This window comes from Monodelphis domestica, chromosome 2 (assembly GCF_027887165.1).
Source record: "Monodelphis domestica isolate mMonDom1 chromosome 2, mMonDom1.pri, whole genome shotgun sequence".
Classification (NCBI taxonomy): domain Eukaryota; kingdom Metazoa; phylum Chordata; class Mammalia; order Didelphimorphia; family Didelphidae; genus Monodelphis; species Monodelphis domestica.
Window position 1 is genome coordinate 345590249 of NC_077228.1, and position 16876 is coordinate 345607124.

Consider the following 16876-nt stretch of genomic DNA (forward strand, 5'->3'; position numbering starts at 1 on the left):
GGCTGAGACAATTAGGTGGAGATTCAGGTTGGAATCAATAGAAAAATATGGGCTAAATATGTAGATTTAGGAGTCATCTACCTAGAGATTGTATAGGTGGAAAATTTGCCACACCTGAGCTACATTCCCAGCATCTTTTTAAGTTATGTCCTTATTTTGCATAAGGAGTTTTGGGGAATAAATTTGGCTGAGACCCATACTGCAGGGCTCTTCTTTGGGAGCTTGTGCTTTTTGCAAAGTGCTGCAGATGTGAGTTTCTGACTCTCTTTGCTCTGCTCAGTTGACTGAAAGAACCCTTTTTCTTTTCCCTCTCTTTTTGATTATTATTAAAATCCTATATATTTTAAATACTAGGACTATTTATTCATTTTTACTCCAATAATTTTGGCAACCATGAAGGGACTAGAAGAAACAGAATTCTTCTCCTGCCATGGTTTTCCTTCTCCCCTCTCCTCTCTTCCTTCTTCACTTTCCCCTCTTCCTTCTTCCTTCTCCCTTCAGGAAACCCTTCAAAGCTTTCTCAGGCTCATTGCCTACACCTGCCCACCAGGAGAGACTGGGTAGCCAGGTCTCTCCCTCACAGAGACTGTTCCTGCTGACTCCTTCCACTGTTACTACTGCTTGCCCGTTGCTGCTACTGGTAAGCTTTAAACTCCCTGCCCCCAACCTCAGCCCAGTGGAGGGGGATCACTTTTCCCTACTGGTCGTCTCTCCTAAGTCTTTTTCCAAAACACCCCACCCAGCTTCCTTTACTCCCTCTTAGCTAAAACCCTCTTCCCACTCCAGCTAAGAGGAGTCCTCACCCCTAAAACCAGCCCATAATCCTTGACTTAAAACTCCTCACCCCTGCCACTAGAGGTTAATATTGAGCATTCAGTTTTGCCTTTTTATTGAACTGTTAATAATGAACGCTACTCTACAAGAAACCTTTTTGACTTTCCTTCAACTGGGAACCTTTAAGTTTTCAGAACGCCTTCTCCTTATGTTGTTAGGAAATTTTCTTTATCAATTCCTAAATATTAAAGCACAAGAGGTTATCATGCAGAAAGTGCAAGCTAAAATGCATGCCAACATTCGAATTCAATTAAACAATTTTAAGCACTCCTTAAATGATCCAATAACAAAAGACAATTCCATCCAAAATATGAGATGAGATAAGGTCCTATAATAAGCCCTTAGGGGATATATATAAATACAGTAGTGGGATGAAGGAGAATGATATAGCAAAGAAAACTGAGAAGTACTCATAACAGGTAGTAGAAAAGTCAAAGGAGAATAGTATCAAGAAAGCCAGGGGAGAGAGACTATGTCATGCAGGTATAGGGGGAAGAGAAAAAGCAGTATCAAAAGCCAAAGAAAGGTCAAGAAAGATGAAAACTTTTAGTTTTAGTCTTAGCATTAAGAAATCAAGAATAAAAATGTCAATTCTCAGGATCACTAACCTCTAATCTCTCAAGGAAGGCAACAGTTCAACAAAAACAAAACAAAACAAAAAGAACAATCTAATTAAGCTCTCCTGAAGACACATAGCTTGCAGGGGATGAAAGAGAAGAAAACTCTCTCCCTCTAAATCTCCTTACCCTCGAAGTCCAATACCATAGGTTCACATACTTTGAGCTGGAAAGGACCCTAGACATGTAAGTCAAATCCCCTCATTTTACATGCAGAGGGACTCAGGGCTTACTTTCCCAGTTTACACATGGAGTAGAAGGCTGATCCCCAGGGCACATATAGTCATTGCCAACTGGGATGGCTTGTAGCCTGTTTCTGTAAGTAAGTGAAGGCAGACAATGGAAGGGTGATGTTCTGATTCAGAGCATTCTCTGATGCTATTCACTGATGGTTTATGTCTAATTCCTGCACAGTGAAGAAAACTTTTTAATTTGTTGCTAAAGATATAACAGCTCAACTCATTTGTTCTCTTTCTTGGTAGGGATAAAGAGAAAAGTACTGTAAACTTCTAGATGAAGAGAGAGAGAGAGATCTTGGGCCTTTATCTCCCTACCCAGGCCACTATGTGATTTTGAACAAATGGTGCTGGATTTTATGTTTCTGTAATGTTTCATTCTTTTGTTTTCTTACATTAACCTGTGTAGGAGATGAAACAAACTAGACAACTTTGGGAGAGTTTCATACCAGAGTTTGTGGGCAGCTGAACCCTATGAGGACCATAGCCCTAAATATCAAATCAGATCCAGAAGAGAACTTAGTGAAGTGAATAGGTAATAGTAAGCACTTTGAGTTAAGTCCATGCTACCCAGGCATCAGAATCACAAACCTTCAACATGGGTGATGACTAGCCCATATTGACCAGTCCTACAGACCAGAAAACTGAGTTCCAGAGATATGAAGTAACTTGTGAAAGGTCACATAGATAATAAGTGACAAAGCTGAGATTTGAACCCAAATCCTCTGACTCCAAACCTTTTCCAGTATACTACACTGCCTCTCTAAATCTCAAAAGAACACAATCCATCACAGACCTTAATTAAACCTGATTATACCAGAAGCATCAGAAAGAGTCTTTGCTTCTGAGAACTCAGCTTGGATATCCTTTTCTCCCCCATTCCTCTTCTATTTACACACACACACATGCACACACACACACACACACACACACACACACACACACACACACACACAGACTGCAATGAAGCTGTGGAATAAGTATGAATGATGAATTTGGTTCAGCCCCTGAGGACTTAATCACTTGCTCTGCCCTTAATACTGCAGAACTATAAGAAATACTAGACCTCTAGCATCAGGGGCAGTGTATACTTACAATAACTCTACAGATCCCCACAAAATGGGAAACTCTACCAACTAACTGATCACTCCCCTTCCTATAAAAAGCAAATTCCCTGATCATACTCCTCTGTATCTCTATGATTTAGTCAACATCTAATATAGGTTAAAAATTATAAAAATTAAAATTAAATATCAATAATAAAAATATTATATTTTAGATTTATTAATGATCATTAGAAATCAAGGAATAAAGAGGATACAAAATAAAGACCATGTGCCCATGGCTGATTAATCCACTTAAAAGTCCTGTGCTTAGTTTACCACCACCACCAAGCTTGATGTCATCATGCCAAAAAGCCCCAAGAGAACCACCCACTTGCTATATCCTCTGTCTACAGGAAGTACATAATGACAGGAAGTTAGTGGGCTCCCAGGAAATGTAGTTCTTTTTTAGGGTAACAGATTTTCAATTATACATCCCCACCCCAAGATCCATGGAAGACTAGTCTCTCCAATGGATCTTATAAACATAACCAACTTTGAAATTACAATAATTTGAGGTTAAGAGGAAAAGAAAACAAAACCAAAGGTTGCTAGACACATTGACAAAAATGCCAGTTAGGGGGAAATCCTGGAATCAGACAAAATCATTAAGCAGAGTCTCATAATTTTTTTTTAACAATCACTGGCACCATTTTTATAGTCTAAAACTTTTGGGTATGCATTGACATCAGGGCAAATGTATTTAAACTGATATTACTGCTAAATCAAAAGAGTTTAAGAAAATCTTCTTAATACTGGTGACATGTGCTTCAAATACAAAAAGGAGAGAAAAAATAAAACTGAAATATTATATTGCACATGCAAGCAAAAACAATAATTAAAAAGTTTTAAAATATAAAAAATATATAACTTATGTGTATCAGTTTAAAAAAAGGTAGAATACAAAGGTTTCTCACCCCAAAAATGAAATTAATTTCCTTTTCAAACTTTGCCATGATCTAGTGTTTACAAAGTAACAGTTTTTATAAAGAACAATAGTACAACATGTAATGCACATTCAAGAAGTATCAAAATCCCCAAAGTTATAATAACCCATTTAGTGACAATAGCAAACAAACCCACTATCATATTTCATATAAGTTGCTGTATGTCAAAAAAACCTACAAACTGGTGGACATTTGTCACAATTGTTACAGACATAGCAAATCTTTCAACCTTGGCAAATATATTTTTAAGCAAAGTAAAACTTATTTGGGTCTAGGAACTTACTAAAAAATCTAGATTGTTCTTGTGTAAGTACATTAATCTGAAGAGTTTTGCAGGAGTTCTCTTTGGCTTCCTGCTTCATAGAAAAACCTTGGGAGGAACATTTCTTTGTTTCTCTACCTGTAATACAACATTGTTTATAATATAAATATTTTTTAAATCATCTATTCAAAAACCATCAGGTAATTAAGATTATTTCTGAAGACCCCTTAGAATTACCATTTAAATTCTTACCTCATTAAATTCTCCAAAGGGTGTTAGCCAGGTTGAGTTCATCCATCATCGATGTGACATTTAACAAATGCAAAATGGAAAAAAAAAAGTTGTTTATGGCCTTTACAGTATTTTGTTCAGTATAGTTATAGGGGAAAGGTAACAGAGTATATCTAATAGTTAAAACACAGTAGATTAAACTGATTCAGTGTAACAGAATAGTATTGAATACATTAATATATGAACTTAAAACAACAAAATTAAATTATAAACAAAACAATCAGCAAAATACAATGAAATACAGAGACTTTCATAAAGCAATGGAGTCTGAAGAGGTTCTAAATTTTCACCTCCAATCTCTTTAAAGTTCCCTTCTCTATCTGTTCATATTCCTTTTGTCAGAGCTCTGGAATTCCCCATAGCAAGGGAGAACATGGGTTTAGGGAATCTCAAACTGGATGAATCTTAGAGACTGGGCAGACCCAAATGGCAAAGGGTTGTAGGGAGATTAATTTCTCCCTGAATCTCAGTCAAGATAATTGAAAGGATCAGTGGTAGAAAGAAAAAACATCCTAAAACTGGAAGCTGTTTGAAATAGGCAAGGTACTACTCTTTCATAGAATGTGCCATGCTTGCAATTTTTACTTCCTATTTGGAAGAATAACTTCCTTCCCCATCTTGTTCCTCCCTAAATTAAAATGCTTGTTTCCCCAGCCATGTTGAGAGGGAGTTAGGAGGCTAATTGTTGCCTAAGGAAAGCACGCTGGGTTTTTACCATTGCCTGGAGAGTGGCTAAAAGTCTATGAGTTCCAAAGACACAGCAGCAGCTACCAGCAGTCTTGGATCAGACTGAGGCTAGGGCTGGCGCTGGAGCAGGAGGAGGAATGATCAAGATCAAAAAGATCAGGAGCAGATGTCTGGGACAACCCAGGAGGCTGAATCAGCAGCAGCAGCAATACCAGAGGAAGCATCAAGGAACTGAGGAACATGGGTTCAAGCAGATGGGAGAGAGAAGTGACTTATCATCTCTTCGCCAAGAGTCCCCCTGGCTAAAAATAACCCAACTGGTAGGGAGAGCGACCAGGCAAAAAGTAGGGAAAGAAAAAGGCAGCAGCTCCAAAGAGAGTTCAGAGTTTGCGAGGGTAGGTGGAGTGGGAAAAAAGCTTGGCAGGAGAAACATGTCTTAAAAAAAATTTTTTTCTAGACTATCTTAAAAAATTGAGAGGTTCTCTGACTAGTGGTTGCCATTAATGTAAAAATTAAAATTAAATATTAATAATAAAAATATTATATTTTAGGAGATTTATTAATGATCATTAGAAATCAAGGAATAAAGAGGATACAAAATAAAGACCATGTGCCCATGGCTGATTAATCCACTTAAAAGTCCTGTGCTTAGTTTACCACCACCACCAAGCTCAATGTCATCATGCCAAAGAGCCCCAAGAGGACCACCCACTCACTAAACCCAGACAAAATAACTGCCACCACTCCAAGATTGTTGGAATGCCTAGAACACTGCCAGCCAGAGTCTCCTCTCCAGGGAAAGAGTAAGAGAGAAGAAGTGGCATGCCTTTTATGGATAGTTTTACGTCATTTTCCTGTGCCTCATCTGTACCAATGATCATTTAGCTTGACTTAGGACAGCCCAGGGGTCTGTCCGTTTTTTCTGCACATGTCTGTTGAAGGCCATTTCCTCAGATAATTAAATCTTGAGTTTGATGCAGACCTTCCTAATCTTGTTAAACTAAGAAGGGTGGAGAAATGTAGAGTTTCCAAGACCTGATTCTGTTATTCCAAGTATCTCCATTGTTACTGATCAGGAAATAGCTAAATCAGATCTTCTAAAGTACAATCTGATTAGGGTGGAATAGTTTTAACATTCACAACCACTCCCCCTGAGGCCCTAGGAAGACTAGTCTCTCTGATGGGTCTTGTAAACATACCAGCTGTGAAATTACAATAGTTAGAGATAAGAGGGAAATAGGAGAGAGACAGAGACAGAGACACAGAGAGGGGAGGGAGGGAGGGAGGGAGAGAGAGAGAGAGAGAGAGAGAGAGAGAGAGAGAGAGAGAGAGAGAGATAGAGAGAGAGAGAGAGAGAGAGAAAGAACAAAACCAATGTTTTGCTGGGCACATTGACAAAAGCCAATTAGGGGGCAGTCCCCTTTAACATAAGAATGTACATTCAAAATAAATCTTCAGTTCAATCAACCACACTCAAAGATTCATTCTGGATCTTGATGTAGTGTAGGTTTTCTGGCATGTTTCTGCAACAGTTCATTATCTGGATTTAGGAGTTAGCAAGCTTCTTCCTTGAAGATCTTTCTTGAACAAAAAATTTCAAAATCTTGGATTTTTATTAAAATACAACCCCCCCCCCCGAAGTGGGTGTTAAAAAAACATCCAGTTCAGCTCAGGATGAAGTATTGAGTTATGGGGGTGTATGAGTCAATTATTAAAAGAATTGAAAAACAACAAAAACAAAAAAATAAATAAAATAAGGAAAAATGAAAGAAAGTTAAACTTTTGGGAGAAAGAGAAAAAAAAATTCAAAATCAGAATCAAATACCAAAATCTATGTATGTAAAATGTTGAGTAAGCAAGAATAAATTCATACTAGGCCTTTGTACAGGTTCAGTTTAAAGTAATTTCTATCCCACAAGTCTGTAGGGCAGAATACAGTAATATTTCACTTACCCATTTGCAGCCAAAACTACAGGAAGTTGCCATACTATAAGAAGGAAAGGAACTATCTATTTTGATAGGGAAGCTTCATTCCCTGGTCTGAATTTTTTCATTCTCAGGGATATAGGGAGCCAACATGATAGTCAAATTTTGATACTTGTATGAGTACTTCACAAAGGGTGTAGATACAAGGAAGTCCTACAACTTAACATATGTCAAGCATTTCAACCTCAAGTCCACATTAGTATTTCCTGCGTGCTCTTTTTGGCACTATTCAGGTTAAGTCTGTGCTCCTTCTTTTTATCCCATTTCCTTGAATCAGACACAAACATTAATCACAGTCCCATAACATTTTATCAATAAATGGCAGGTTCCCACAGTTTAAAGCTTTTGGGTGTGCATTGATATTATAGCAAGTATAAACTTATATTACTGCAGAAAGAGAAAAAAAAATTAATTGTATGTACCTTTAGTACAAGAAATGAGGAAAAGGGGGAAAAATCAAATATTCTAATCAAAATAAAATAAAAGCAATTAAGGGAAAAAATCAGGAATTTAATGTGTTCTCAAAAAACAGTATCCACTTGTCAATGGATTATTATCTCCAATTCATGTGATAGGATACAGTCAATCAGTCTCAACAGAAGATGCTCTCTTTACATGTGAACAATGAACCCAAGAGTCCTTCTCTCCAACCTTTATAGATGTTGGAAAAGTTATCAATATTTGGAATGGTCCTTCCCAGGAAGGCTGAGTTGCTCCAGTATGCTGGAAATTCTTAATATACACCTTATCTCCTGGGTTCAAGTCGTGAAGTGAAAAGTCTAGTGGTCCAGCTTGTACTGCAGCTCTGGATTCATGAAGTTCACTCAGTTTGTGCTGTAATTCCTGTATATAGGAAGCAATAGTAGTATCTCCCCCTAATAGTGATGTATATGTGGGGGTGGGGGGGAGGCTTAGCCTGTATAGGTGGATGTTCAAAAAGCATCTCAAATGGTGAGATGTGTAGGTCTCCCCTGGGCCTGCTTCTAAGATAAAATAGGGCCAGAGGGAGAATTTCAGGCCATTTTAAATGTGTCTCAGAGCACAATTTGCCAATCATAGTTTTAAGTTCTTTATTCATCCTTTCAACTTGGCCTGAGCTCTGGGGATGATATGGAACATGGAATTTGGGAGTTATCCCTAAGCAAGAATATATTTGATTTAAGACAGAATCAATAAAATGACTTCCTCTATCTGAATCAATACGTGCTGGCAGGCCAAAGCAAGCACCTTAGCAACAAAAGCTGCTATGGCTCGGGTCGCAAGAAATGCTTCTGGCCATCTGGTCAGTTGATCTACTATGACTAGACAAAATTTATAATGTATGGCCTTTGGCGTTGTTTTGAAATCTATTTGTAGGTGCTCAAAAGGTGTGTAAGTCAGAGGACACCCACCAAAGGCTTTGCCACAAAAAGCGTATTGGTTATATGCCTGGCAGGTAGAGCAGGCTGAACATACTTTAGAGGCTATGGTAGTTATACCAGGGGCTATCCATCCACTCTTAACAGAGTCCATGATGCCCTGGGTACCAAAGTGACCATTTTTATGAACAGACTGGCAAATTTGGTGATGGAAATTTATAGGGAGCAGTGGTTTTCCTTCAGATGACACCCATACTCCATTAATCTGTTTTGCTTTGAATTTTTGTTTCCATTTTTCCACTTCCTTTTCATTATAGGAAAGTGATAAATGTAAGTCATCAGTGGTTGTTAATGTTAAAATTAATTCAGGCCCTTCTATGGCTGCTAGCTTTGCAGCAGTATCTGCTCAATCATTTCCCCTAGAGACAGGGTCAGTGCCACCTGTATGGGCAGAGCAATGAACTACAGCCAGGGCCTCAGGTAACTGGAGAGCAGAAAGAAGTTCAGTAATAATTTCTGCATTTGCTATGGTTTTTCCATCTGAGGTTAAAAATCCTCTCTGAAGCTATAACATACAGATTGCATGACAAATTCCAAAGGCATATTTCAAATCAATATAAATTGTTGCCTTCTTACCCGTAGCAATCATACAGGGATATTTCAGGGCTACTTCTGCACCTTGAGCACTTAAATTTGAGGGCAGTGAAGCTTACTACACAGTAGCAAATTCTATGACTACAGCAGCTTCAGTGTAACGTATACCATCCTTCATAAAAGAAGAACTATCAGTGAATAAGACTAGATCTGGATTGTCTAAAGGAGTGTCCAGGAGATCCAGTCATGGACACTAGAGTTTCACAACTATGTAAAGGTTCTCCTGAGACTGGCTAATCAGGAAGCAAGGTGGCAAGTTTAAGAGTTGTACATTTTAAAATTATATTTTCATTGTTTAATAAGGTTATTCCATATCTTGCAAGTCTCTGATCAGAAAATGCCTGTGTTAGGACTGAACAATAATGCCTTTACTTCATGTGGGCACATAATCGTTAATGAACATCCCAATACTAAGTCAGCCACCTTAGTTGCTAATAAAGCTGTGGCAGCAATGCCTCTAAGGCATGGTGGTGCTCCTGAAGCTACTGGGTACAGCTGGGCAGAATAGTAAGCAACTGGACGTTGAGCCAGTCCTAGACTTTGCGTTAAAACACCTGAAGCTACCTCTTTTTGTTCATGCACATATAAAGTAAAGTGAATGGTTTATCATAATGTGGGATACCTAGAGCAGGAGCAGATAAGATAGCTTGTTTTAAATCTGACAGAGCTGACAAGTGTTCCGGTTCCAATCTAAGTGGTTCAATGACTGAATCTTTTGTTAGTACTATAAGGGGTTTTGTGATTTCCCCATAACAAGGGATGCATTGTCTACAAAACCCTGTTGCCCATAAGACTGCCCTCAACTGTTTCTTAGTAGTGGGAATGCTTAATTTCTGTATATCTTCAATGCACTTAGGAGAAATAGAACAGGAACCAGCAATTAAAATAAACCCTAAATATTCCACTTTGGGGAGACACCATTGAACCTTTGCCTTTGAGACTTCGTGGCCTCTCTTGTATAGTTCTAACAGAAGATGTTTGCTATCCTCTTGGCATGCTGCTGCATTTGTTGAAGCCAAGAGTAAATCATCTACATATTTAATCAAGTGACTATGTTTAAATTGAATATTATCTGTATCCTGTGACAGTATTTGGGCAAAGAGGGTTGGACTTTACACATTCCCTTGGGGCAGATGACACCATGTCCACTTGGAGCCTTTCCAGGTAAAAGCAAAGATGTGCCTGGAGTCCTCATGGACTGAAATTGAGAAAAACTCTGAGCACAAATCCACTACAGTAAAGTATGTGGCTGTGCCAGAAATAGAAGAAATTATTGTGTTTATGTTTGCAACCACAGGATGTCATTTTATGATGTGATTATTCACAGCCCTCAAATCTTGTACAAATCTATATACACATTTCCCATCAAGGCCTAGTTTTGGCTTTTTACAGGGGGAATAGGTGTATTATATTCAGATTTGCATGGGATTATTATTCCTTGTTTTATCAATGATACTATCACTGGGGAGATACCTTCAATTGCCTCTTTTGAGAGGGAATTCTGAGGAATGGAAGGAGATGGGGAATTTTTCATCTTAATCTGAATGGGATCAGTTGATTTCAGTAGGCCAACATCAGAAGAAGGTATATCATCTGGGGTTCCAAAGGTGGGGATTTCTCCCACATCTTGACTGTCTGAAAGAAGTACAGGAAACAATTTTAAACATTCCTCAGGCAATTCTAGCTGCATAAAAGATCTCTCCTTAGCAAATTTGTAGGGGAATTTGGCATTAAAAGGAAAGAATGTTCCATGGAGAGGGGTCCTATGGACACCATACAAGAGGAAAGCTTTTCTGCCTTTAGAGGTGCTCCTCACTCACCTATCACATTCAAAGAGCCAATAAGATCACAAGGAGAATCAGGTTTGCTCATTAAAACTGACCTAGAACTCCAGTGTCTAACAGGCAATCATAATACATGTTCCTATCTTTTAGGGTCATGTGAGGTTCTTTACTTTGAGGAGGGGACTGGACTGAGGCAACAGGCATTAACACATCAAGGTCTGGGAAGTCAAAGGTTTCAACCTCTGACTCTAGAGCATTCCCCTTCCCCTCACACCATCAGAAAGATTCCTGGCTATTTCTCTGGGTTCCCCTACACACAGTACAGGGGTTGTGGTGTGAGTTATGAGTCGCTTCATTCAAATTACTATTTTCCTATAATTGACCTTATTCCTGAATCTTCTATTTCTATTCACCTGATTTCTTTTTCTACAGTCCATAATTACATTACCCACCTTTCCACAGAAATAACATATTAGTGGTTGTTTTATGGATTCTTGTAAGGGAGTTATGACCTCTCCTTGCTTTGCCTTTACAACTGTTTCAGTTAATTCCTTCATTTCCTTCCTCAATGTCTCTACTAAAGTAGCATTCTCTTTATCCTTCTTACCCTGTATAGAAGTTAATTCCTTTATTTCCTTCCTTAATGCTTCCACTAAATCAGTGTTCTCTTTCTCCTTTTCCTTATGTCCCCAAAAGCATAAACTGTCAGTCACTTTAATTCTTCAAGGTCCATAGTAGGCCAATTTGGACAGCTAGTCATAAAATAATTCCTAACTACCTTACAACTGTTATTCACATATTGTATCCTTATTTGTCTAAGGTCCTGTTCCCTGTCCAAATCAAGCTCAATATATCTTCCTCTCAGCTTGATAAGTCTATCCATAAATTGGGTGGGATTTTTGCTATCTTCTTCCTTAAGATTTTCAAATTTAGTCCATGTACCATGCCTATCAGAACTCTTTATCATAGTCTCTCATAGCTTTTTATCAATGCATGTATAGCCTGGCATAGTTGTAAGTAATCTTGCTATGAATTTGGTTCCCATTTGGGATCTTCAGTTGGCCAATGAGCTTTTCCCTCTCCTTGGACCTGATTAACAAGAGAAAGAATCTTATTACTTTCCCTTTCTGTTAGCAAGGCCTGCAGCAAATCTTCTACATCAAGCCATGTGAGATTATATGTGCGAAAAATGCTTTCAAATTTATTTATCACCACCACAGGATCAGCTTCATATGAAACTATTTTTTCTTTGAATCTCTCAGTGTCCTGTGGATAAAAAGGTGTATGATGTCCAATGTTTACTAAATCTCCTCATCTGTTATATGTAGGGACCACTCTTAGAGGGAAAAGACTTATTGAATAATTTGTGGCAACTGCTGCTTGGCCTGTATTCTGGAGTTCGATTGACTGTGTTGTGTGAGGCTGTTAGGGGAAGGCAGTGGGGTGGTGGAATGGAGCTGGTCAGCAGATGGGGAGGTAGAGCAAAAGAATTGGGGGTGGGGCTGGGGCAGGATGAAGAGGAACAGGGGAGGGGTTGGGGGTGGGGCAGAGAGGAATAGGATGGATAAGGTCTAGAGGGGTCATAGTAAGGTGGGTAGGAAGAAGGGTACAGAAAAGGATGGAAGTAGGGATGGCACAGGTGGGGACAGGGAAGATGGGTGGGTAAAAGAGGGTAGAGAGGTAGATTGGAAGGAAAGGGGATGGGAGTAGTGGAGGATGAGTGAGGTCTGACAAGGAGAGGAGCTGAAGGGTTCAAGTACTGATTTGGGTCAATATGAGGAGAAACCTCCTCACAGGCTAGGTGGGATGATAGAGCATGTTTCTTGCTAGATTTTACTGAAGGAGTTAAGCTAGAATGGTTTGGTTCCAAAGAAATAAAGGTTTCTTCATTGGAGGGAATGGTTGATTCATCAACATGATATGCCCATAAGTATCAGTATTTATAGTTTTTGGACTCTTTGTTTTTAATGGCTAACTTCAAATCTTTTAAGATCTTGAAGTCAAAAGAGCCATATTTTGGCCAGGTAAAAGATATGTCCATCCATGCCTTATAAAGTTTTCTGGCTTCTTTCTTTGTCATCCAATTCTCCTTAAGTAAATTTGGATAGCTCCAGGAATTTAAAAATGTATACAGGGCTGAATCAGGAGGAATATTTCCTGATTTCCTTTGATGTGTTGCAATATTTCCCATATTATCTAGTCTGTATGTCATATTTAAACTAGTTAGAATATTAAACAATGCTTAAACAATGAAAAGTTTCTAAAACATAAAAAAATGGAGACACAAGGTTCTTCAATGTTATTGTGGAAGGCAATAAAAGGAGTTTTAAAACAAAAGGCTAATGTAAGGAAACAGTTATTATTGCACAGCAATAGTATCAATAATGAATGTGTATTCAGTGTAATAATTGCTGATATCAATAATTAATAACAATATGCATTTACTATAATTAATAATGATGGTATTAGTAATAATATGCATTTGTTATAAATATTGTTGTTAATAATTTACAACCATAAACCATAAGTAAATATCAATAATCAATAATAACCATTAGTAATTGATAATAATGACCACTAATAGTTATTGAAATTTAATAATTATTGTTATTGGTAGCATTATTAATACTATTGTGTTCTAAAATTATCCCTTAATATTGCATGTAATTAATTTGATTTAATGTTGGATTTTTTCAATTTTAGAAATTTGGTTTTAATTCAATATTATTAATATTTCCTATTAATAATCCTTTTATGTAAATGTATTCAATTTAATAGCATTATTTTAGATCACTAGTAGCAGTAGCAAAGGAATTCTTTTTATTTTCCTGCAGTTTTAATTCTCAACAGTAGGTGGCACTATAAATGCGTGTAGAATGGAAGGTACCTGTGGGTAGGCCTATCTAAGCAATCAATCAGATAAAGAGAAGGCAAAAAAAAATTGTCTTTTAATATGCTAAAGAAATAGACAGTCTACAAGTAAAGCTTTGAGTGGCTTTTAAATGCTAATGCAGGCAAGCACTCCCACAAGGATAATGTGACTTTAGATATGCAAAAGAAGGCTGGCAAAGTTTGAGGGTGTGGAGAGGGAGAGAGGAAAATGCAGTTTCAAGAAACAAATTCCAAAAGAACACTTCCTCTTAGCCCAGGTTTAAGTACTGTTTGAGGGAGAAGGGAGAAGAGAAAGAAAAATGAAGTTAAATCCATTCCCCTGGAACAGCCATGTGTTTTCAAAGTTGGGGGAGGGGGCATCAGGGAGCCCCTAACCCTAGTGCACAGTCTGGAAGGACCCTTAGAATTAATTTAATGAGTGACTCTGAGCAGGTCCCTGCTGCAGTGGCTCATGGGGAAAGTCAGGCAGGCCCTGGGCTGGTAAAGATCCATTTGGTCCTAGTGCCCCTTGGTTTAAAACAAAACTCAGTTTGGAATGGGGGGAGGGCCCACCCCTGTGAAATGTTCCCCCAGTGAAATGTTCCCCCAGTCTGCAAGGGCCATTTTGTGAGGGAGCCCCATCCTTTAATGCCCCACTCTCTTCCAAAATGGGTTGGTTTGAGTGGTGGAGTGGCCATGTGGGGAGAGTACAGACACTGGGAAGAAACAGGAGTCTGCGTTTAGTGCCCGTGGGATCCAGCCCTTTAATATAAAGCAGCCACTCCCCTGCCTGGGTCCCCAATTCTGTTTCTGGCAAAAACCTCCATTCCCTTCTCTACTACCCCAGGGAGCCCCGAAACTATACCCCAGGATTGATTTAAGGGGATGTCTCCATGCTCAGCGCAGTGCCTGGCTGAGCAAAAAGGCAGTACAAGCCAGTAGTTTTGCATGCCTGGAGAAGTCAAGGGTTGGGACTGGGCTTCTAAAGTAAGAGAACAGGGTGGGGAAACTCAGGGGAGGGAGTTTTTCTCACCAATCCATCTTAAGAGGCACTTAGATGATTCTGTTTCTCTTTCTCAGCAAGTTTCAGGCTATGTAGGCAGGCAGCAGCCGCTTCTATCTTACCTAAACTTTACCTAAGGCTCAAAACTTCTCTCAGAAGAAAATTAAGGGTTGTTCTTAGAACAATGTGGTTGTCATCTGTAATAAGTAAAAATAATATTTCTACCCATATATATGTATATGCATATATATATATACATATATATATATATTTTTTATAAAGTTTATTGGAATGGTAGACAATGTTCCTATAAGTAACCTGACTACATGGAGCTTAGCCTACCAGTCTCTTCCTCATTCCGCCTCATGTGCCTGCTCTGTCTCTTCTCCTTGTGGTTCCCCCGATTCCTCTCAGGTTCTCCCGATTCTGCCCCAAACCTTGACTTTTATTGACAAATAGAACATGCACTGACACAACCCTGGCACAACTGTGGTATGTCAGGAATCTTTAATAGACAGGTAAAGTTACTCAGGAAGGGGAGGGGATGAGCTTCCTTGACACACCACAAAGGGGGGTAGTCTTTCTTCCTTTTACTCATTGTTTCCCCCTGCCCCACACACATACACCTAGATTAACCTACTCACATCACTAAGGGAAAATGTAGGCATAACCATGTCTAAAGAGTCCCAAATCATGCACAAGCAAACAGCATAGAACATAATTGTTGGGTAGGGAATAGTTTATCTTCCTATGTTTTGCCTTAAAGAAAATACATAACAATAATCATAAGAAATTTACAAGAGCTCCAGAAAAAAATTGAAGCACAGAGCATTCAAATAGTCTGTCAGCAATTTTGTTTACTCCCCAAGAAGAGGATTGAACTTGGAGTTGCTATTAAAGCAACTCCTCTGTTATTCTGATGAATCCCTTTCCTTCAGAGCACTACATGTCTTCCCAAGATTTCCCCTGGACTTTGCTGAATAAGCAAACCCTTTCCCATCATCCTTGGGCTATCTAGGATACTCATTAGCTATGCTCCACACATTGGTCACTGCTCAGGAACCAGGTTGACTTTTTTCTTCCTCCAAGGAGTAGAACTCAGATGACCTAGTACAAGGAACTCAAACTCAGAAAATCTTTTTTTCTTCACTTTTAAAAAATTACATGCAGGGGGCAGCTGGGTAGCTCAGTGGATTGAGAGCCAGTCCTAGAGACGGGAGGTCCTAGGTTCAAATCTGACCTCAGACACTTCCCAGCTGTGTGACCCTGGGCAAGTCACTTGACCCCCATTGCCTAGCCCTTACCACTCTTCTTCCTTGGAGCCAATATACAGTATTGACTCCAAGACGGAAGGTAAGGGTTTTTTAAAAAAATTACATGCTTGGTAACCACCACCAACAACAATTTTTTTTTAATAAATGCAAACAATTTATATACAAAACCGCAAAGTTCATTTTGAAAAAATTAAAATTAATCATCAATAATAATATTGTATTTTAAGAGATTTATTAATTCTCAATAGAATTAAAGGAATAAAAAGATAACAAAATAAAAACGACATGCCCATGGCTAATCAACCTGTTCAAAATCCCCATTTACCACCACCATGGTTACTGACAGGAAGGAAAGAGCCTGGGACAAGCAACCCCACTGCCTAATATCCTCTGACTATAGGAAGTACATAATGACAGAAAGTCAGTGGGCTCCTGGGAAATGTAGTTTTTAGGGTAACAAATTTCTAATCACATAATTTTGAAGAACAAAAGATCAAGAATATCAAGGGAAATAATGGAAAAAAATGTGAAGAAGGGGGGCCGAGTAGTATCAGATCTTAAACTGTACTATAAAGCAGTAGTCATCAAAACAATATGGTAGTAAAGAGACAGAAGGGAGGTTCAGTGGAATAGTCTTGGGGTAAATGACCTCAGCAAGACAGTGTATGATAAACCCCAAAATTCCAGCTTTGGGGACAAAAATCTACTATTTGGCAAAAACTGTTGGGAAATTTGGAAGACAGTATGGGAGAGATTAGGTTTAGATCAACATCTAACCCTATACCAAGATAAATTCAGAATGGGTAAATGACTTGAATATAAATAAAGAAACTACAAGTAAATTAGGTGAACATAGAATAGTATACTCGTCAGATCTATGGGAAAGGAAAGATTTTAAGACCAAGCAAGAGTTAGAAAAGTTACAAAATGTAGAATAAATAATTTTGATTATATTAAATTAAAACAGTT

At 38.5% G+C, this 16876-nt stretch overlaps 1 long non-coding RNA gene across 1 annotated transcript in view; it reads left to right on the forward strand.

Annotated features, from left to right (window-relative positions):
- The first annotated feature begins 501 nt into the window (after positions 1-501).
- LOC130457418 (uncharacterized) overlaps positions 502-16876 on the forward strand; it is a 48361-nt gene continuing 31986 nt past the window's right edge. Inside the window, exon 1 of the long non-coding RNA XR_008916614.1 lies at positions 502-640. This is a non-coding gene — a long non-coding RNA (uncharacterized LOC130457418). The remainder of the gene's footprint in view (positions 641-16876) is intronic.